The 24,479-nt window shown below is 36.0% G+C and overlaps 1 protein-coding gene across 9 annotated transcripts in view; it reads left to right on the top strand.

The window, feature by feature from the left end:
* Positions 1 to 8,526: 8,526 nt before the first annotated feature.
* The window catches only part of RNF111 (ring finger protein 111), an 83,875-nt gene continuing 67,922 nt past the window's right edge, over positions 8,527 to 24,479 (top strand). For 6 of the 9 annotated variants that reach the window (XM_033108709.1, XM_033108702.1, XM_033108707.1 and 3 more), the window contains exon 1: positions 8,527 to 8,909. The gene's annotated coding sequence lies outside the window, so the exon portion shown is untranslated. The remainder of the gene's footprint in view (positions 8,910 to 24,479) is intronic. The other 3 variants (XM_033108708.1, XM_033108706.1, XM_033108701.1) reach the window with 1 other exon arrangement.

Here is a 24,479-nt window from a genome sequence, read left to right as displayed (position 1 = left end):
AAATTCTATTAGACATTTTACCTCTAGGATTGGCCCTCTATAACTCCTACCTGTTCTCTCATATATATTTTTTTTCTTTTTGTCCTACATCCTGGAAGATATTCTTGCCTTTATCTTTCAATCTTTCGATTGAATTTTAATTTAAGAAATCATCATTTTAATTTCTAAGCAATCTTTGCTTTCTTCATAGCATCCTTTCCCTCTTACAAGGATGCAGTATCCTATTTAATTTCTGAGGATATTAGGGGTTTAAAATATTTTCCTCCTTCTGTTTGTCAAATTATCTTTATTCTCTATAGTCATTTTTTAAAAATGTTCATCTTGGTCTCCTTCATGTTACAGGTTTTCCTCAAATATCTGATATGTCTTAATTGTCAATAAATGTTTTTAAATGATATAGTATAAAACTAAATATGAAGTCTGTGTAAAAAGGTGATGCGTACTGCCAGGCAGGTATAGGCAGGTGAAACCTACAAGTATAAGTGTTCAAAGGTGAAGTATTCAGTGTGGGTTGTCACACCAGCTCCTCTAGTCTCCTCAACCAGTTCAATCGATTTCTTTTCACAACTCCCTGCGCTTGTTTTTAGCATAGGACTTCAAAGCCTAGATGCCATATATTCTTTACATGGTGAAGAGGGGCGAGCAGAGGTTTGACCATGCCACATATAGACTTAGAATTACAGAACCGCTTCCTTTTTCATTTCTCCATTTTTCTTTTTTCTTGGCCTCCCTTGTCTTTGGTCCGAGTCTCTTGGATTCTGCAGGGCATATCAACTTCCTCACTGGTGCAGCCCCTCTGGTCGTATTTTATGGGGTAGCTTTTGTTCACTCTGAAACAACAGTCACTAGTTCTATATCTGATTTCAATTTTCAGACTTTTGGTGTAATAACTCACTTGCTGATGACCTACTGCCATTTTCTTATTGTTTTGGGTTTGTAACTTTTTGATTATGTTATTGTTTGTTGGGGGGGACGTTGGGGATGAAACACATGTGGCTAAGTCTGTTATCTTCTACTGGAATATTTAGTTGAACAATTTTTTAAAGAATACTTTCTGTATGAAGATCCTCTTAAATGTACATCTTTGAGAAAAAAATGCTAGAACTTTAGATGTTCTAAAACATGAACTCAATGTTGAGATGTTTAAGTAATTTTGATTCAGTAGGTGGCACTCTTTCCTAGTTTAACTCAATCCTAAATTAGTGTTTGACTACTTCAGAGTAGAAAGATTGTTTATCCTTATACAAATAAATAAGGTTTCAGAGTTTGGTCACTACCAATTTTGACCAATTTATCTTTTCAGATCTTAAAAAATTTGAACAAATTTAAAAATAAAGCCACTAAGCTAAAATCTCGAAATAATCTTTCCAAATTTCTGAAACAGCTGTGTAATAGTGATTTATGCTCTATCAAAAGTTAAAAAATAATTAAAATATTACCAGAAGCCCTGAGTATGAAAAGCATTCAGTCAAGTTGTCAAATACATATATATATATATATGTATTTTTCCCCCTTTCTTCCGTCTCCCTCTTCCACTCCAGTTTAAGCCGTTGTTTCTTAGTCTAGCTGTGTATGGCCTATGCTGGTATTATGAGCCTTGCGCTCACCCTGGCTGAGGCAGTTGGTCACCAGCTCACAGCAGCTCTCAGTGGCATCACACGTAGCCCACAGCATCACACAGCAGCCCACGCCAACCTCCGGCTGCTCACGGCAGCCCAGCTCCAGGGAGAGCTGTTGTTCACAATCTTAACTGTAGAGGGCGCAGCTCACTGGCCTATGTGGGAATTGAACCGGCAACCTCGGCTTAGGAGCATAGTGCTCCAACCACCTGAGCCACCTATCCGGCACTCAAATATTTTTAAAATCTCCTTTTATTACATGGGCAGTTTCATTTCATTCTCTTCTTTCTTCATCTATATCCTCACTTCTAAATATTCCCCAAACATATCAATATTAGTTTATAATCTATACACTAAGTAAAATACAGTCTCTGTTTGCAACTGTGTAACTCAAAATCATAGTCAATATTCACGTTAAGCAATTAAATACTAATATAGTGTAGGGAAACATTTAATGTTTTCGAAAACTTTACATGACCTACAAGCAGGTACATGGAAACGTCTTTACTTCCCATTCTGAATTTGCAGATAATTTACCAGTATGTAAATCACACTTGAAATTTTAATAGTCACAGTGTTTCCATATAAATCTTATTAGGTCTGAAGCAAACCATGACATGTTAGAGCTCTAAGGGACTTTGAGGATTACATAGCCTAACTTTTTAATGATCAAAAACTTGTGAATTTTTTATTGCTAACCTTTTAGAAATTATGTATATTAAAAACGGCATTGAAAAAGCATTCCAAAAAGAGTTAAAACAACTTACTGTAAAAGTTCAGTGTTAAACCTATGACCAACTTTGACCAACTATGTAAAAATACTGGTAATTAACAGACTAAAGTATTTTTGAGAATAATTGTTAGTCTCTGGATCCCTCATTTGTGACATTAGGCTTTCATTAACATGGTGGTTTACTCTTTAATTTTTCTACAGTTTTATTTTAAAAATATACTTTCACAGACCAGATGGCCTCAAACATGCCCAGAATTTGGCCAGATAGCCAGAAGTATTTCAGGATACTTGAAGTTGCAAATGCTTGTCTACAAAATTCAAGGCATTCTTGTTAGTTTATAATTTGTTACCTCCATTTTTTGTAAACCGAGCCATAGAGATAATATTAGTGCTTGATGATTCAAATATATCTTGAAGGTTGCATTCCAAAGACAATCAGAGAAACATTAAAATTTATAAGTATTCATAAAAATTGTACAGCCTTTTGAGATTATTGTCTCACCAAATAGCTCCTCAATTTTTCAAAATCTATGATTCCATTGACTTCAAAACAGTTTAATAGTAGGAAATAAGTGCTGTGTCTAATGTCTCTTTACTCTTTCTATTTCTTTGTTTTTCTGTCTCTGTGTATGTGTTATAATAAAGATGATGACTTTTCAAACTAAATACAAAAGTCTATTTGCAATCTTGTAACCTGAAATCAAATTTTATATATATATAAATAATGAGGACCTGTACTGTCTCATTTAATCAGCGCTGTTGTGAAATCTATAACATTTTCCTTTCAGTTTCAAGTTCCCGTGATATCTTGATACATTAAATAAGAAAGTAAAATGTTGAGAATCATTCAGCGTTTTGACTAGTGTATCTCGTACATCCCAAAAATTTAATTCATCCCAAAGATTTTCATCTGAGGAAATAGTTTAGTAAATATTTTCAACAAGTTCCCATGATCTTCCTCTATCATTGCATTAAATCTCCAAACTGCTTCATTTTCTTCCAAAGAGCCCACAAAGCTGACCACATATTCAGTTACTCTCACTAGCAAATTTTATACAGTTGTGAAGTATGCAATGGATGGTGGGCAGACCAGTCTTTTCCTCTGACCTTGGTAATTTGGAGACATTTTCCTTTTTCCCATTTATTGCAGGTGACCCCTTAATTCCACTCAGTATTTGCATGTTTACAGCAAGCTCCTCAAATTCCTGCCTGCCAGCTAGCTGGGCACTGCTGACCCATGTTGCAGGCTAATTTGGTAAACATTTTACTGCAGTTTCAGGAAGGCAGAATTTGGTTTGAAATATATGTTGGATAACCCTGATCTTCCCACAGGTGAGTAAAATTAATTTTTGGAAGAGTTCAAGTGATTTGATTAAGATCAAGGATTTATGGTTTCTCAGTGGCAAAACTGAGAGTAGAACCCCAATATCCTTATTCAATCAGTTCAATAAATATTTATTGAGTGACATTTTTCTACTAAAGAGAGAAGGACATTATATAGTATTTTTTTGACGTTAGTTTTCTGAAAAAGACAGGTATGTATTTAAATAATTATAATACTTATAATAAAAGTATATACAAAGATTGAAGAGGGTATAAAAGTGGGAGTGATTATTAGCTCTATCGTGGGAGTGGGGGAGAGAGGTAAGGAAATGCTCCACGGAGGAGGGCTTTGAGGACTAGATAAGAGTTTGCTAAGCAGATAAAGCAGGGGTGAGGGATGAGGAGGAGAGGGGGAGGGTATTTTGAGACAGAAGGAATAGTAGGTGAAAAAGCAGAGAGATATTGGAACAGCACATTGTTTTCTGGAGAACTATAAGAAATTTGAGAAGTCTAAGTGCGGGGGCAGGGAACAGGGTGTGAAGGGGTGGTATGAAATAGCACTGCAGAATCTGAATTTTGAAGAGCTTTATTTGCCAAGCTAAGGACTTAGGTCTTTATGCTGATGGTGATGGAGAGTCCTTGAAGGATTTTAAGCAACTTAGTGTCCCAAGCAGTTTCTGCCATATTCTGATAGTGGTTTAAGGTTAAATCGGGAGTGGTATGGTGATAGTGGTGGGAGCTGCAGCATAGAAATCAAGAAATTATTGTATGTAATTCAGGTGAGAGAGATCTCCCACCCCAATAATCTACCATTATTCCCCTAAATACAACCTCATTTCACCTGTTTTCTCAGTCTCACGCCTTTTCTGCTCTGGGCTTCCCGCCTTTGATTTGTTGCCCATCTAATAACCGCCCTGCCGTCATGTTAGTGACTATTCTGATTTTTAAAATCTCTCTCTTCTAATTACTCTCCACCCCGCCATTTCAAAAACCTGTTATCTTAGCAGATGGCCTTACCTCACATTTCACAGAGAAATCAAGGTCATTCAATGAGCCAAGTCCTCAATGTTCCCCCTGAAGCTAACACACTTAATTCATTTGTACAATCACTTCCTCCTCCTCCTCACCTGTTTCAATGAAAGGACTCTCCTTTCTTCTATCCAAGGCTAGTTCTTCCATCTGAGCTTTGAATCCCATTTCCTGTGCCTCCATGGAGCATCCCTTTATTTTCATTATCTTTCATCTCTCTTTCTATGCTGACGTGTTTCCCTTCATTTCTATCCTTCTAGATATGTGTCCTATCTTTTTCCATTTACTACCAATTTCATGAAAAGTACTGGTCATTGTCTAACTACACTGCTCAGTCCTTTCTAAACCAGGGTTTCTCAACTTAATATTGGCATTTTGGACCAGATCAATCTTTGTTGTGAGGGGCTGTTCTGTGCATTGCAGGATGTTTAGCAGCATCCCTGACCTATATTCACTAGATGCTAGTAGCGTCTTTCCAAAATATCTGTGGACATTGTTAAATAACCCCTGTGGGTCAAAATCACCCCAGCTGAAATCCCGTTCTAAAATATAGGACAGTTGCTGAAGCTGCTCTTGTTTACAGATATCCTTATTGCCAAATTAATGGACAGTTCATATTGTCGATAACACACTTTGATACTGAAACTCTTTTTCTTACTTGGCCTATTTCCTACTTCTCTTGGTTTTTCTCCCTTTGCTCTGGCCTATCCATATACTTCTGGAACTTCTTTTCATTCTTCGACTCTTAAAATATCAGACTTCCCCAGATATCTGTCTCTTCTCACTTATACTCTGGGTGACTTCATTCAAAAATTTCGATTCAGCTATCACATAGAAGTTAGAGTCCAAATCTCTGTCTTCAGTCCAGACCTCTTTTTTGAGCTCCAGACCCATATATCCAATAGCTTACTGGAATCTTTACTTTGAGTAAATATTAGATACCTCAAACTCAACTTGCCCAATAAAGGAGTAGTTGTTTTCTTTCTCTGAACCTTTTTCCTCATGCTGACCCCAACCAAAAGTCCCAAACCCAAAAAGTTGGGTTTTGCAAGCCTGTGTTTCTTTATTAAATGGCACTACCACCCCATATATCCAATTAGTTATTAAGTCTTCTTATCTCTTGAATCTGTGCCTTTTCATTCTCATTTCCACCACCCTCCTCACTTTTACCTGCCATTCCAACTGGTCTTCACTCCTTTACTCTTGCTCCTCTCCAATCCACCCTCTATTTGGTTTATAAATGGGATCTCTAATAGTCAAATCTATTATTGCTCTGATTGATTTCCTTTAATGGCTCCCAGTATTTTAAGTATAAAATTGTTCTAATACCTTATCCTAGCAAACACAATCTTACTTAAGTTAGTCCATTTCTATCTACTTTTTTTTCTCGCAACTCTTGATAATTTCCCCAAGATACATTCAGTAGCTCCTAGTAGAGAATTTGCTTCATGCTGTTTCAGGTACAGGATTCTGTACCTTAGCATGTGCTGATCTTTCTGCCTCGAATGCCCTTTAGTTGTTTTATTTAACTATTTTTATTAATGTTGCAAAATTTAGTTTAAACATCACTGTAGTTTAAATATCCTGCTGGTTTGACTACTGTGTTCTACCTTTGTATTCTCAGAGCACTATTACACCATCCTATCCCTTCCACATGACAGTGTAAATAATAGATTTGCTTTCTGGGTCTCATAAAACACTGCAAGTAAGGCAGTGATTATTTATTTAGTACTCACAGTGCCCAGCACAATGTCTAGCACATTCTAAGTACTTGATAAATGTTTGTTAAACAGAATACTAAAGACCTAGACTAGTGCAGAGTATGGAGAGGAATGGGTTGATTTTTGATATTTGAGATATTTGAGAGGCACACATGGAAGGACTTATATAATAGATTGATTAGAGGTAGAGAGTGAGGAAGAGGGAGTAATCAAAGATGACCTTGGGGTTTCTAGTTAGATAACTTGGTCCTGTTGACTGAGGCAAGAAAGGCTGAGATGGATCTGGTGTAAATACAATATACCTCCATTTATTTATTTGTTTGTTTATTTATTTATTATTTTTGACATGATGTGTTAGAGATGCTTGTGGGAGATTAAAGTGGAAATGACATATATAACAAACAGCCATATGGGTTTAGATCAGTCTGTGCTGTCCAATAGATATATAATGTGAGCTACAAATGTAATTTCTAGTAGCCATTTTTTAAAAAGTGAAAGAAACAGGTAAAATTAATTTTAATAGTATATTTTATTTAACCCTGGGGTTTCTCAACTGTGCTATTAACATTTTGGGCCAGGTGATTCTTTGTTGTGGCGAGCTCTCCTGTGCATTGTAGGATGTTTAGCAGCATCCCTGGGCCTCTTGTTAGTAGATGCCAGTAGCTACCCCCCCCCCCCTAAGTTGTGAAAACCAAAATGTCTCCAGATATTGCTGAATGTCCTGGGGGGAGAGGCAAAATCATCCAGGCTTGGAACCACTGATTTAACCCAATATATCCAAAATATTATTTCAACACGTAATCAACATTAACAATTATTGAGATTTTTACAATGTTTATATTGTATCTTTAAAATTGAATATATATGGTTTTCACTTACAGCATTTCTCAATTTGTACCAGCTACATTTCACATGCTCAACAACTATATGTGGCTAGAACCTACTTTATTGAGGAGAACAGCTTTAGAAAAGCTGGCAAGAGCTTTAGAAAAAATGTTAGGTCTGGAAATATAGGAACAGTAGGTCTGGAAATGTACAACTCTGAGAAGTTAAGAGTCGATAACAGTTAAAACCATGGCAGTAGATGAGAAGTCCAGACAGAATTTTACATTTAGAGTGAGAAAAGAGGAGGATTGAGGAAAATTCCTAGTACAGTGCTCTTCTAGTTTCCGCACACAATCTGCTATCCTTTCTTCTTATTATTTTAAAATATTTTCTTCACTGAACAAAATTGAGAACATGAGTGAACAAAAAAGGTATTGAGAAAAAGTTTATGACAAAAGGAATTAATACTTATTAAACACTTAATTGGTAAATAATGTCTGAAGCATTATATAGAATGTATTTTATCTCACAAAAAAAACCCTTTGAGGTAAATATTATCTCAATTTATAGAGGAGGAAATTGAGAATTTTTTGTTTTACATATGCTTTTTCTAAATTGAGGTGTATTTGACTTTTTTTTTTTGTGGAAATAGATTTATAAAAGACTAATACATCAGACAGCTAATTGGTATCCCTGGGATTTGAAAGGAAGTCTGATTCCAAAGCCTACATCCTCCTAATGCACATAATGAAACTTTTGCTGTCCACTGATTTTCATGAAATAAGGAGGCGTGTATGATTGCACAGACAGTTCTCAGGATATCTATGACCACTTTTTATCTGATTCTGGAAGCAGATTCATCTTAACAGTTAGGTGCCATGATCTTTGTCATCAGCGAGTATGATTTGGGTATCATTTGTCATTAAACACTAAACCATGATGTTTTTGTTTAATTGTACCGTAAATATGGTCAATAATTCTGTAGTTAGTTGTAATTTTTAGTTACGAAAAAATTAGCTAAGACTTATGTAGTCAGTGTTTTGCTTAAATACCGAACGCACAATCACCAGGGAAAATAAAATACTGTTACAAGCTTCAGGACACCATTCAGCTTCACGAACAGACCGATAAAGCGAGTACAAAGGGGGAGGGCCGGGAAGGAAGGGGCGGGGCAGTGAGAAACAAGAATCTGAGCAAGCGCAGAAACAAACATGTTAATAGAGGCGTGAAGGCTACAGCGCTCTCACTTTCCGAATTGTCGTAAAGCCTCGGAGTGTCGTGCTTGCTTGGTAGAGGAGGGATTGGTAAGGCGGCGGCGGCGACGGTAGCGGCAGAACAGCAGTAGTGGCGGCGACGGTGGCGAGGTTTTCTGTCTGTGCAGCAAAGAAACGCCCGCAGCTTCGGGGAAGGAGTTCCTGTGGGACCAAGTTAGGCATCTGAACCCAAGCCGGGTGAGCTGGGCCGAACCAGGCGCTGCAGCTCGTACAGTTTTGGTGGCGGTGACAGACGCTGCTCTTTACTATAGGGGCCTATTAGGCCGAGATCTGAAGCGCAGATCATTGGCTCTCGACACATCCTTTTCCGCCCTTATATCTCCTGTCTGCCTTCCTGGGCCAGTGATTCCAGGACCCTGGGAAGAGAGGGTGGCTAATGATTAAGGTGAGGGGGCCAGGGGGGAGGGGATCGATTGGAGGCCGCGCGTGCGCGCAACGGGGGAGGGGCCGGCCTGGAGGGGAGAAAGAGGAAGGGCTGCGGCCGCGGAAGGCTGGGGTCGGCGACCGGCCGGTGATTGCTGGCTGCGTAATGACTTAGGGTCTGGGTCTCCGCAGAAGATCTAATTGTGTTTGAGCGAAGCATTCGTCTACAGACACACCCACACCCCACACAGTAAGGGAATGTGGGTAAGGGGATTTCTTTTTCGACTCTACCTAGAGTCTTAGGATGGGGGCTGAGGACCGAGGCGTGGGTGTGCGATTTGACAATGGAGTGATGAAGGTAACCCGCACCCGGGGTGTTGGAGGGCGCTAAGTCAGCCTTCACGGTTGGGGAATTGCCTTCTTATGTGATCAAGGGAACGTCCCCGGAACAGCAGAAATACAGACGCGTTAGATTTTCTATAGAGTTGGCTTGGTCATTAAAAAAAAAAGCTTGATATTCTTATTCTCCTTAGATAATTTATCAATCAGTGACAATGCTGTAGTGGAAATAGCTGTTCTATACGGCAGAAATAGAGGGTTTTCACAATAGTTGTTAAGTAGGTTATAATAGATCTTTACAGATACTTCTTAACGCAAGTCTAAGTTTTAACGTTTAAAAAATACCAGGAAGTATAGGGTATTCATTTAATTTGTTCATGTTTGTAGTGTGGAATGACTCCATTCATTGTATTGTATGCTTTCCTGTTTCTTGATTTATGTGCAGTATGAATTTAGGACTCTGGAGTGGTAAGATGCCAGCTAACAGACTTTATAGTTCTTACACCTATTGAACCTAACTTAATCCAAACTTTATTTCATTTGTTATTTTATGTTTAATTTTCTTGTTTTAGGGACATCTTCAACTAAAAAGAACAGACGGGAAAAGCTAAAGTTCCATTTCCTTTCCCACTTTTGTTGTGTCATTGCTTTCAAATGTTACAATGTAATTTAAATAATACACAGAAGTTCTATAATAATGGTTTTACTTAGCTTTATAAGGGTGAAGATCTGCATTTTGATAGTTTGTTACTCTATGTATTTCAGTAAAAATTTTCATGTCATAAATAAACCATGTTTCTCATTCTAAACAGTCCTTGGTTGTGAGACAAAACAGGATGAGAAAGAAGCCCTTTACTCTAAAAAGAATCTTAAAAAAAATTTTTTTTTAAAGCCTTGTATTATTTTACATTCGTCTGTCTCTCTTGTCATTTAACTTAGGACAAATGACATCTCTCTTGCTCATTTGTTTGCTGCCTAAGATACAGAGTAGTATTCTAAGAACTAGTGAGCGTGTTTATGAATCGGTCTGAACAATATTGTATGAAAAACTAGAAAGAGTCTCTCCTTGTTCATCAGGGGTGCTCTATCTTATATGTGTGGATTCTTCCGTCACTTTTTTCCTTTTGTTTGGTGTCTGTTGGTCACTTGCATGTTAGTTCTGTCACCGGAATTGGTTTTTGAAGAAGGATATAATCTCATTTTGGTGAAAAATACATTATACTTGACAAATTTTACTTCAGTACTTTATTTCTACAGATAATTGAAAAATAGCTATAGTGATGTTTTAAAATACAAGAATGGCAGTTTACGACATGTCTAAAACAAAGGTATAGTCAGCAGATATTCCTAAATAGTCATTTTTACTTTACAATGTGGAATAAAAATCTCACTGAATCAAATTAGATTTTTTTAGATGTTTCTTTTATTATCAAAGAAGAGTTTCTGTAACATGGTTTATTTAGAGCATAATTATATGTGTTTCTGTTTTGACTTTTATTCCAGTGGGCTAGGATTTCAAAGGAGGGGGATGACAATACTAAAAATGGTAGTAATTAAAGTATGTTATAACTTGACATTAATATTCTATTGGTGACATGTTATGAAAGAGTATAGGGCTAGAGACAGGACATCGGGATTTTAGATCTAGCTTTGCTTGCTAGTCATTAGATCTGTAACTATTGATAACCATCCTGGGCTTCAGATCTTTCTCAACTTTTAAATGAGAAGTGTCGGCTAGATAGCCAGTTGTCCCTAGGTCTTAAATTTAATGATTTGTATTTTTAGTTAGGTGTTTCTGGTGTTTATTGTTGTATTCATCGTGATCCAATCTCCAGAAAGAAATGCTATACTGAGAGTATAAATTCCTTCATGATACATACTGTACATTAGGAAAAGAAAACTATGGTGAAGCCATGTTTGTTGTTCCAGGTAATGGTTCTGTCCCATTGTAGATATTAGTCATGATTTAATAGCTCTTATATGATACTAAAAAATGAAACTTTATTTTACTCTTGATAATGCTCTTTAAATCATCCCGAATAACTTTTCTTTCAGAAACCTATGATCACTGTTCAGTAAAAGTCCAGAATTACATTTGAATGCCACGCACCTCTGTCCTTTCTTTCCTGTATCTCAGATTCTTGCAAATAGCTGGCCCAGGTTTCTGCAAGTACTCTAAACCATTACATGAGGAGTGAGCTACAAATGTTTAAAAACAAATATTACTGAGCTTACGTTTTTAATAGAGGTACTGCATTATCATTTAGTCATTTGGTAAGTATTTATTGAATGTCTCATGTTCTTGGCATTGTTCTTGGTCTTCGGTGAAGAAGGCACTCTGCACTTAGTGGAGTGAACACTAGCTGGGGGAAACGGATAATAAACAGAATAGTTTTAGGTAGTGGTTAGTGCCTTGAGAAAATAGGACTATGTAATGGAGAATGAATGGAAGTGGAGCTTTACTATGGATTGAGTGGTTAGAGAGGGCCTCTTTTTTAGAGGAAATATTTGATTTGCGATCAATGACTAGAAAGAATCAGCCATAGTGACAATCTGGAGGAAGAGTGCTGCAGACAAAGAGAACAGCAAATGCATTAAATTGGGTTTGATTCTGGAGAATCTACAAGTGAAAATTGTTTGGTTTGTCTGTTAAACCTTTTCATAATTGCTGATAGACAATGTAAAAAGAAAGGTGAACTGTATTTTACGTGTAGCAGTCAGATGTACTGTGTTGACCTTGTTTAAATCCTTACTCAAATCAATTGTAAAACGGCATTTTTGAAACACTTTGAGGGAAATTTAAATGTGGATGGGTGTTAGATGATATCAAGGAATTACTGTTAATTTTGTTAGGGATGATAATGGCATTATGTTTATGTAAGAAAACACCCATATTTTTAGAGATAGAGACTGAAGATTGAGGAAGAGGAATAAGACGTATTGTATTTGTTTAAAAATACTTCAGAGCCAGAAAGGGGTGAGGGAGATGAGTTAGATGCAGCAAGTGTGGCATAAGCTTGATAATTGTTGAGTTGGGGTGATAGGTATATCGCTATTAATAATATTGTTCTCTGCTTTTGTGAGGTTTGAAAATGTTCACATTTAGAAATGTGTTTAAAATAATTTATACCAGCATTTTTTCAACAAATATGAGTATTATATTTCAGATACTGTGTCAGGGCTTGAGTTATAACAAAGAGCAGGACCTTTAGGCCTGCCCCTGCCTCTGAGGCGCTGATGGTTTGATGGAGGAAGGAAGAGCCCCTCAGGGTGGACTGTGTTAACATGAAATCATAGGTTTTTGTGTTTTCCTGAGGGCATGCAGGATCAGCATATTGGTGTTTATGTGGTTTCTTAAAAAATATTTTTCCTTTTCTAGAAAAATTACAAAGTTTAAGAAATTCTACATGGAATTTCTTATGTGCCAGTCTGTGCCACTGTTCTAGTCATTTCCCTTATTCGGGATGTGCAATAGGGCATTGGAAGAAATCACTTGTTTTCACCATCTTTTAACACCACCGAAATAAATTTGCCTTTATTAAACTTTTTATTTTGAAGTAATTTCAAACATGCAGAAAAGTAGAAAATAGTACTGAGAACTTTTAAATACCCTTTACTCAGGTTTACCAGTGTTTAACATTTTATCATACTTTCTCATTCTTTCTTTTCTGACTCACTTCAGAGTAAATTGCATATATTGTGACCATTCATCTCTAAATTTTCACTGTATTCTCTTGTATTATCAGTACAGTTACTAAATTCGGGAAATTTAACATTGATGAAACTGTACCTTTATCTAATGTATAGCCCCTATTCCAGTTTTGCCAATTTGTGCCAATAATAGCGTTTGTTCCTTTATATCATTTTCCCCATAGGCTCCAGTCCAGGCTTGCAAATTGCATTTAGTTGTATCATGGTTGCCTTTAATCTGAAATAGTGCCTCAGCCTTTCTCTTTCATTACATTAACATTTTTGAAGTATATAGGCTATATATTTTATAGAATATTCCTCAATTTGGATTTGTCTAATGTTTCCTCGTAATTAGGTTCAGGTTATATATCATCAGCCAGGGATTTTATATCCTTCTCAGGGTATGATGTGGAAATACATGTCATCAGTCTGCCCCTCACTGGTGATGTTAATTTTTAATTACCTGGCCATGGTGGTGTCTGGTTTCTTCACAGTTATTATTTTTCCCCTTGCACCTAATGAGCAATCTGTGGAGATAACTTGAACATAGTACAGGTATTCTGCTTCCAATCAGATCTTCTGTATCCTTATTAAATTTCCCCCTGGATTTAACATTCATTGATCATTCTTGCCTGTACTGATCTTTACTTTGATGGTTGCAAAATGGTTATTTTTTAACTCCTCCATCTCCTTTAACTTATCAGTAGGCATACTATTGTCGGAAGAAGCATCCTTTTACCCATGTATTACCACTATGGATTTACATACTTCCTGTTTTACTCAATGGATTAATGGGTTCATTACTGCTTTTATTTATTTTTATGCTCCGATTGTCCCAGGTTTGTTCAGTGGAAGCCTCTTCACCCTGGCTCCTGTGTCTTTTTGACATACTGTCATATGTTTTTTGTTTGTTTGTTTAGTGTTTCCTTCAAGATGTTCTAAACTCATCTTGATACTTTCTGTCATAATCCTAGAATCAGCCGTTCTCCAAGGAGCCCTGGTTCCTTTTAGTGGGGAATACAACTTACTTTTGAGTTATCTATTTATATATAGCAGTAATCTCTTCTTTCCTGGATCAGAACATCCTCTGAGAAACTAAATTTAAATTAGATTTTGATAGTGGGTTTATATTTCTATGAAGATTTTTGTCTATGAAGTAACTACATAAGTTAGTAGTTTATTATGTTTACCATAAAGCAACTATTTTATTCTATTTTATTTTTCAAATACATGATTCTGATTTGATCTTAATTGTGATCGAATGAAATAGAAGGAAAAAATAAGATTATTTTACTTAGTGTTACTTTGTATGGGGTGTGTGTATGTGAGTGTGTGTGTGGTTTGTGTATGTGGAAGGGTTTTTAAAAAAAACACTTAAGGTTTAACTACTTAACTGTTTACACACTTAACTAAGTCATCAGACATTCTGGGCTGAAGGAAATTGTTGATTTTTAATGAAAATGTTTTATTGTAATGTAGAATAATATTTCTAAACGAGTGGAAACTTCCAGGCAGTTACTTTTACATCTTGATATATTTCATACCTATTCTCTCACCAGTTCATGAGTATTTCCTTTATTCATTTATCTTTTAAACCTACGGTATAAGTGTTTTTCCAGGCAATATTTTGAATGATTTTTATTTTTGACCCAATTAATATCTGTACATGGTTTAAAAAGTTAGTTCCAAAAGGCTTATACTGAAAAACAGCAGTCTCCTAGACAACCCCTCCTGATCTAGTTCTACTTCCTAAGCAGAAATACTTTCAGCTCTTAAAATTTTCTTTTCTGGTATTTACCTTCATATTTGTAAACAGTATGCTTATATGTCTACTTATCCACTTTTGATGTCCGTTTTTTGTTTTTAAAAAATTATTTAAGGTAAACTAATGCATACAAAGGGTACCAAATTCACAAGGTACAAAGAGTGTACAGGGAAAAATAAGTCGTCTTGCTGTTCCTGTCTTCCTGCTACTTATTTCTTTCCCCTGGTGATGTATCTCCTCTTAATATTTTATATGTATCTGCAGAGCACATGTTGTCAGTGGATTTTTGAAGGGGGTCTTCAAATGTTTCAGAAGGTCTGCTAGATTGAAATTATTTCATAGTAACAGTAAGTTCTTCTTTGCTACTTAACTATGTTAACATTTGTCTGATGGTACAAACAGTGATGGGTAAAACTTCTGGCCCTGCAGTGCATGTCAGGACAGTGGCAAAAGACTGTACTAATAGTCATTATATTCTTGATCTCCACACATTTACAGGAAAAAAGGTTTCATTTAAGAATATCCTTTATGAAGCAGTAAAATGTTAATTTTATTAATCTTGACCCTTGAGTACATGTCTTTTTAATATTTCATGTGACAAAATGGGAAGAATGTTATAAGTCCCTCCTGCTGCATACCAAAGTATGATGCTTGTTTTGAAAAATACTTGTGTGATTGACTTGAGAGCTGGACTAGCAAGCTAGTTGCTTTTTTTCGTGGAATACTGCTTTTACGTGAAAGAATGACAAAGTAGTTATTTAAGCTTGGGTATTTGTACATATTTTCTCAAAAATAGATGAAGTGAGCCTGTCACTTCAGGAAAAACAACTGACAGTTTATTGCCAAGATAAAATTCAGGCTTTCAAGGGAAAATTAGAATTTTGGGAAACATTATCTGCCACTATGAGCTTGGCAGCTTCTCAGGACCTTCCTGACAGTATTGATGGTGATATTAACAAATGTGAGGTTTTTTTTTTTTTTTTGCTATTGTATAATAAAATGTGTCAGTGTTTGGAAGATGTGCATAACTTGGTGGGCCAGCTTTTTTCAATTGAGCAATGCATGATATTACAAAATCATGCTGTGGGTGAAAGATCTACTTAAGTAGTTTTTTAATGAAACGGTATGAAAAGTTTTATTGATACGGTTTCAGTTTCCCCATTGCAACTAACCTTTACAAAATTACACTTACTAAGTTTTGACGTAGTATCAAGGAAGAATAATATCCACATTTACCTGAAAAGGTTATTAAAAATATTTGGCTTTTTTCCAACTACATACTCGTGTGGAACTGGATTTTCTTAATAGATTGAATACAGAAGCAGGTAGAAGAATCTAGTTTTCTTCTATTAAGCTAGGCATTAAAGACGTTTGTAAAAATGTATTACAGTGCCAGTCTTCTCAATTTTGGGGGAAAATATATTCATAAATGTTACTTACATTAGAATGTAATAGGTTTACTATTGCTATTTTTAAATAATACATTTTTAAGCACTTATCAACTTTATTTTCTCATACTGTATCAATAACTATGACCCAGGTACTAAAATCTATTTGGTTTCCTCAGTTATTTTGAAGAGCAGAAAGGGGTTTACAAGTCATAAAGTTTGAGAACTGCATTAGCTTTTTTGATCGTTTATGGAAAAGGAGTTCACACTTCTCTCTTCATCCTCTCTTCCAGTATAGTTGTATCACAATTTTAGATTTTCTTAAATAGCAATTCAGCTTGTATTTATTGAATGCCAGCTGTGTTCTAAGCTCTGGGGCACATAGTACTAATGAAAACAAAGACTTGGCTCTAATGGGAAAACAAGTAAATTTTACAGATGGTGATTATGGAACTAGCTGAACTGGAAAAAGACGATAACAGGGTGGGATTAGTTTTTAAATATAAGGTGGTCAGGAATGGTCTCATGGTTAAGGAAACATTTGAGCATAGACCTAAAGGAAGTGAAGGAGAGAGCCTTGTGGATATCTGGGGGACAAGCATTCTGGGCAGACTGAATAAAAAGCCCAGAAGTTGTGGCTGGAGTGGAGTGGATGGAAACAGTAGTCTCTGGGGACAAAGGTGACAAGGGCTTATGGCCTTCCGTTTAAGGAAATATTCTTGTATTAATTTTGATAACTTCTTAGTTAATTTTTCCTTTGTTCTCTTTTTGGAGTTGTCAATCAGATGATAGGATTTTGTTGCTATCTCTTACTAACTATTAGCTCCTTTTTTTGGTAGATTAAATACTTTTTTCCTTAATTATCAATTTAGTGGGGATTGCAAGGAAATTTGAGATAAAGATATGTGTATAAGTTACCATGTTTAAACACGATGTGAACTTTTGCTTTTGATCAATATAACAATTTTACCAGAAACAAGTTACATTATTGATAGGAACTGGGCCCTCTTCCCAACTTTTACTGATAAAATCATATTTAAATATGTGAGTAAATACATTTTTCATATATTTGGTGAAAAGGTTCACTTTGCAAAGCCTAAGTCTACTTTAACAGCTATGCTTTTTTAATACAAAGTGGTCTTATGTGAATTAAGTGATACAAGATTTTTATAGGACATCTACAGAATGTAATTTAGCTTCGTGGATTCGATTGTATTTTCCATGCAATCACATTTCTTTAAAGAACTACATACAATACTGGATAAAACTGGCCATTTTGTTTTCATAACCATCTTTCTGCCTGTCATTCCTCTGATAATGCCTTTATTCTTATTCTCCCCTTGAGGAAATCTTACTTTTAAGGACCAGCTCTTAAACTTCTGTGAGGTTTCTCCTCCAGAATCAGTAGCTCTTCTGTTTCCCCATAGTATTTAGTCCTTTTCTTATCTCATAGTTATTACATTTTATTAGAACTTGAGCGTTCTCCCACTGTGATGGCTAGGTTCTGAAAATCTCCCTCGTAAATAGAAGAAATTGTGGTTGAGTAATGTGATAATCTTATGTAAAAAATAAAATCATGGGAACTGAAGTTGTGAATGAACACGTGAATGCTCTATACATTTAGTTTTTAAAAAGAGAGATCAAAGCCAGCATCTTACATAACAATTAAGATCCAGATGTTTGTGTCAGACCTTAGGCAAGTCTCTAAACTTCCATAATCCTTAGTTCCCTGGAGATCCTCCTTTTTAGTGAAGACAAAACGAAATAAAAACATGGCACATAGTTCCTTACAGGCCCTGACTGATCTGGTCCTTGACCACCTCTGATCCCATTGTCTACCATCTTTCTCTCCCACTCCTTTCTTTCTGTTCTTTGCACATTAGACCTCTTCCTGCCACATGATCTTCCTGTTTCCTTTGCCAGGAAAGCTCTTCCTATAGAACTGTGTGGCTTGGCTGCCTGGTAGCTGGTTCCTTCTCGTGATTCAGGACTTGAGCTTCTTAGTAAGGAGGCTGTTGATAGTCAGTCTTTATCATTTGTTTAATTTCCTTAATAGCACATATTTCTCTCTAAAATGATTTTGATTGATTGTCTACTTGTGCTTTGTTTGTCCTCATGTGAATGTAATTTGCAGTAGAGCAAGACTTTCTGTATCCTGTTCATGGCTGATCCCAGTGCCTAGAACAGTGCCCAGCTTATTAATAGACTGCCAATAAATATTTATTGAATGAAAACAATGAGTAATAAATGTTAGCTAATGTAGTGATACTGTATTTTCTAAAATAATAAGCTACTGTGGAATTAATTTCTGTTACCTGAGTGACACTTCTAGATCCTGCTCTGACCCTAGATGCATGGGATGGACAAAGTTGGGATAACCTAACTTGTATTGAGCCTGTTTGCCATAGCTGAGTTGGTCTTTCTGAAAAAAAGGCCCTTCTTAGACTCTTGGGCTTACTCATTTTATTCCAGTGTGAATCGGTATTTGTCCTCGTAGATAGCAGTTCTGGATAGCAGTTCTAAGGCCTAGGCTTACTTTTCAGTCATCTTCTTTTACCTTGAGCAACCTTCAGTTTAAAAAATGTTTTCTTTTGTCTCATCATGTTTACTAACCTCAGTTGCCTCTTTTTCTGATTATGTAGAAGAACTCACTGATTATCTGGAAAAACTTACCTGAAACCAAAATTCTGAAGATTGCCCAAAAAATATACAAGTAAATGTGTGTAGGCTGCACTTAACATGTATCACATTAGGATTAGGGTTACTATATTGATCTAGAATAAGAAAGTTTGGGGGGCAGAATAGCGTCATAATTATCTTCTTATTACCTTGAGCAGTGACTGGTAACCAAAAAAAGGGTTTGTTGAATAAAGTGGCTACATTAGCATACAGGATAATAAACCCTTGGTTTTCCCAAACTAGTATCCTAGATTTGTTGTAACAGCTTGCTATTTCTGTTTCTTGCCACAAGGATTTTCACTTTGGTGTCTGAATACACAAATCCACGGAAGACGAAAATGTCAGTTAGTCAGAATAATCTTGGAAATCCCCTAAAGTTGCCCATAAAATATAAAACTACAGACATACCATCTCTCAAAATTCAGTATACTCTGTTTTTCCTTTAGTATTGGAACAAATCACATTTCATTGTTAAACACCAGATGAAGTAGTAGTCTGTGTTTATGGTCCATATTGTAGGGAAAAGAAATTGACGCTAAACATTAGAATCTGACAGCACAGCAAGATGCTCATATCCTGAGAGGCGTATGGGAAGCGAAACCAGGGAACAGTAACATAGTATAATTTTGTGTTCTTTCTGGGTTATTAATCATCGAACAGAATAGCAAGCAGAATCTTCATGATTTAATTATTTTTTTCTCGTCCTCATAGTTAAATTCGTATTATGGGTGTGCTCTCTATCCAGAGGTGTTCTCTCTGATCCAGTTTTCAGTATGCCTTTACCTTTGAATCATTAAAATGTCAGTAACTCTTCCCGGTTTTTCTCTTATGACTCTTGTTCCCATTCTTTAGAACCTACTCTTTAGCTCATGTTCTCCAGGTTACATATTTTGACCTAAATCACAGATAGACAGAGCAAAAACAACTTTTATCTAAAACTTGTTGGACTTCATTCAAGGAGAAATTGTTTCCTTGGGCAGTTTTGCTCACCACATTAGATCCTGCATTTTCAGGGCAGCTGCCATCTTTCCATACTAGTTTTCTGTTTTATTTTTATTTATTTTGTTTCTACAACCTTGCTTTGGGTCTTTAACAACTCAGGATTTTGGTCTGATCTTCAAGAAGCTTACTCAAGTAAGAGACTAGCTTGAGATAAGTGTCCCTAGACAATTGAAGGCCTGTTTTTTAAAAAACAAAAAATTCAGAGGGCGAAGTTTGTGGACTTTTTGCCCAGATGATTTCTAAATGCTAGTTGACTCTTCAACAGTAAATAAAAGCCTTCATGTGCTTACATTGTTTTGCTTCAAATTCATAACAACCCTTTGAGGTACTAAATATTTCCATTTTTCAGTTGAAGAAATTTAGGCACAGAATGGTTATTACTTGCTAAAGACTCATAGCAGTGATGGGGTTGAAGGGATTTAAGTTAGTACGTTCTTTTTTTTTTTTTTTTTTTTTAAATCTCAGATCTCTCATGGGAGTTTTAAAAACTTTTTTATTGGGGAATATTGGGGAACAGTGCGTCCCTCCACGGCCTATCAGCTCCAAATCAAGTCGTTGTTCCTCAGTCTATTTGTGGAGGGCGCAGCTCAGCTCCAAGTCCCGTTGCTGCTCTCAATCTTAGTTGCAGGGGGCGCAGCCCACCATCCCATGCAGGAATCAAACTGGCAACCCTGTTGTTCAGAGCTCGCACTCTAACCAGCTGAGCCATCCAGCCGCCCCCGTCAGTAGGTTTTGAGTTACTTGACAAAGGAATTCCGAAATTTAGGGGCTTAACCACTCTATTGCCTTTAAGGAAAATGGTAAGGTGTATTTTTATCTCCAAGTAGGCATGGCCTTTGTCAAAACAGAGGGAAGGATGGTAATGTTTTATTTGAATGGTGTGACTGGGGGGGACATAATTTCTATGTGCTTTTTCTGTGTGTCCTAGATTTTCTGTTTGGAACGTATTTTAAAAATCAATTTAATTGTGGTATAATCTATATACAATGTAAGCCACACATTTTACTGTACAGTATGAGTTTTGGCAAATCTATATATCCATGTAACCAGCACCCCAATCAGGACATAAAACATTCCATTCCATCACCCTAGAAAGTTCTTTCTTTCTCTTTTGCTACCAGTTACCCCATCTCCTGCCCCAGGCAACCACTGATCCGATTTTTAACATTATGGGTTAGGTTTTTTTGTTCTAGACTTCATATAAATAGGATTATATAGTATGAATTACTCTTTTGTGTCTAGGTTGTTTTGCTCTTCAAATGTTTTCCCTATTGCATTTTATTTTTTATTTTTAAGTATAGTTGACATACAGTATTACGTTAGTTTCAGGTGTACACATAGTATTTGATACGAGTATATTCTGGATTCAAGTAGTGTGTGAGTGTGTGTGTGTGTGTGTGTGTGTGTGTGTGTGTGTCTAGACGGGGGTGCCAAAAACATGTATACACATTTTAAGAAAGAAAAAACTATTAAAATTGTAATACTCAATATATACTGATAACAAAAGATGAATACAAGTCACGCTTGATTTCTGCAATTACAAGAGGTGCTCAAAGTGGTTACTATCTGCGTCCAGACGCTTCTGATTATGACGAACTACTGTTTGAGCAACGCTGACCAAAGTGTCCACTTGTATGCAGTTTTTTGGCACCCCCGGTACATGTGAATTGTATATGTGTATATGTAATTTTCTTTGTATTTAACTCACTAGCTTGTCTTTTTGTTTTCTTAGTGGTATTTCTGAAGAGTAGAAGGTTTTCATTTTGATGAAATCCAGTTTACAATTTTTAAAAAATGGTTAGGTTTTTTTTGTGTGTGTTCTACAAAATCTTTGCACATGGTATGAGCACATAAATTTTCTGCTGTTTCTTTTAGAAGTTTAATAATAATTTTAGCTTTTAGGTTTAAGTTTGTGATCCTTTTTGAGTTAATTTTTGTGTCTGGTGTGAGGTAGGGGTTGAGATTTTTTTCCACATGGCTCACCAGTTGTACTAAAACACCATTCGTTGAAAAGATTGTTCCTTCCCTATTATCTTGGCAGTCTTGTTGAAAATCATTTGATGATATGTATGTGTCTATTTCTGGACTCTCCAGTCTATTTTTATGCCAATAGCACCTTGTTTTGATATGGTTGTGTTTTAATCTATCATCTTGCTGTTTGTTTTTTATTTGTCTCATCTGTTCTGTTTCTTTTTTTTCCTTTTCCCTTTAGGCTTGAGGGGTTTTTTTGTTTGTTTGTTTGTTTTCTTTTTTTCTTTTTTTGGACATTACATTTTATTTCCACTGTTGGCTTACTAGCTATTCTTGTTTTACTTTTTTATCTTCTGTGGTTGTTCTAGGGTTTACACTATGCATCTTGAACTTTCCAGAGTCTGCCTTCAAGGAATACAGACTATTTTATGTATAAGAAACTTATAACAATATACTTCTGTTTATTTCCCTCCTGTGCTTTGTGTTATTGTTATACATCTTACTTTTCATGTTACTAGTTTTGGCGGTGCGGGGTGGATTTCTTTGTTCACGTTTTGGGGTTATATCTAGAGAATAATCCTTGTGAGGGTGAGTATTGCTGTGAGGGAAGATGCTAGAACTCACTTTACTCCATTCTGCTGTTATAAAAGCGACCAGATGGTGGTGATTTATGAAAAAAGTCTTTAAATTTTGATAAATTCAAACCAGAAAACTTTGATATTTCAGTGTGAAAAAAGATGGCTGTATCATACACTGTTTTTATAGTGTTAGATCAAAATTACAACTTGCAGCATTTGTGAGTAAATTTCTCTGAATATTATCCCATTATTGACTTCAGCAAATTGTTTAGTGAAAAACATTTAAAGAAATTCTTCCCATATGTCTTTTGTTTTTTTTTTAATTTATTGGAGTGACAATTGTTAGTGAAATTACATTTAGTGATTTCACTAAATCACTAGTGAGATTTCAGGTGTACAATTCTGTAATACATCATCTATAAATCCCATTGTGTGTTCACCACCCAGAGTCAGTTCTCCTTCCATCACCATATATTTGACCATATGTCTTTATTAGTATGTAAGGTAAACTTAGTGATAGTACTTTATATTTATTAAAGTTTTTATTTTTAAATGATTTTGCTAATAATTCTAAGCTTTCGTCTTCAGGTCCTGAGTTTGTTATTCAGTTTACATGTCATCCCCTTTTCAGCTTTGTGTCATTTGAGAATATAGTGAGCATTCCATCACGCCTTCATGTGAAATCATGCCTAAAAACAGATTTTGGAATGCATGTTGTAGGCTCATTTTTAAGCATGTACCTCATTTTATATTGCTGATTATTCATTTCTAGAAATGTTTTGGGATTGATCTTTATTCTGTTTTAACTTTGAAGTATATTATAGCTTACAGTTCTTCTCTCCCACTGAAGGGTAATGAAGTTGAGACTATATTGCCTGATGAGAGAGGTAGGGAGCTTAGCGTCAAGGTTAAAGAGGAACATAGGACTTTAGTTCTTGTAATGCAGATTCCTCCCTCCATTATTAAATTGCATTGAATTCTGGGGGAAATTTTATAATTTTGTGAAACTTTGTCTAGTCTTTCATATACTGAAAAGTATCCCATGAAGTCATCTTATTTCCCCTTTCTGTTCCTAATAATAATTCTAGACAAATAGTTGTTTGAAGTGGAATGGCATCTTTGAACGTTATATGTTGCCTATCACGAGATCATATGTTGTCTTTCAGAAACTGATTTTATACATTTGCAGGTTCACTTCATCATTACATGTGTAGTTCATTCAAAGAATCTCTGCCATGGAAAATAGGGTAATTAAGTCTCATTTCTTCCCATTTTACTTTTTCCTTTTATTCTTTCTGAAAAACCTTCCCTGGTATACCCTCCCCTTCAGAATTGAATTAAGTTCTACCCTAATTTGTTTCAATGCATACCTCTATCATAACACTTACTTGTATTTTAATTACCTACTGATGTGTCTCCCTGACTGCTAGACTGTAACTTATTAAGGATAGGCCTATATCTTATTCATCTTTGTATTTACAATATTTGGGACAATCTAACATATTTAAGATATTCAGGAAATGTTGATTGCATGGTATATTCGCTTGCTAGGGCTGCCATAACAAAATACCACAGACTGGGTGGCTTAAGCAACAGTAATCTGTTTTCTCATAGTTCTGGAGATTAGTCCAAGAACAAGGTGTGGGCAGGTAGTCCAAGAACAAGGTGTGGGCAGGTTCTCCTGAGGCCTCTCTCCTTGGTTTGCATATGGCCACCTTCCTACTGTGTCCTCACATGGTCTTTTCTCTGCATCTCTGTGTGTGTCCAGATCACCTCCTCTTACAAAGGAAGGACACCAGTCAGGTTGGATCAGTACCACTCATACGACCTCATTGAACCTTAATTACCTCATATATAGTCACACTCAGTGGTACTGAGGGTTAGGATTTCAATAGAAGAATTTTGAAGGGGACAAGTTTGGTCCAAAACATGTGGACACTTTGATTTGGTATATGTTCCAGCTAATATGATTTCTTATGGTCCAACACTAAACCAGGGTTGTCAAAGTTGGGACCAAAGATTTCCTAGCTTGTATAAGAACAAGTGGCTTAATTCTAGTATTTTGTTTTAATTCCCATGTAGGTAATTGTAGTATTTAATGATTAAGACCCTGTAGCCTTTAGTTCTTTGAAGTACTACCTAGCTGTTCTCATTTAATAATAGGTTTTCCTTTCTTTACA

Source organism: Rhinolophus ferrumequinum, chromosome 6, assembly GCF_004115265.2.
Source record: "Rhinolophus ferrumequinum isolate MPI-CBG mRhiFer1 chromosome 6, mRhiFer1_v1.p, whole genome shotgun sequence".
Classification (NCBI taxonomy): Eukaryota; Metazoa; Chordata; class Mammalia; order Chiroptera; family Rhinolophidae; genus Rhinolophus; species Rhinolophus ferrumequinum.
The sequence above is the reverse complement of the archived record's forward strand: the minus strand, read 5'-3'. Positions and strand labels throughout refer to the sequence as shown.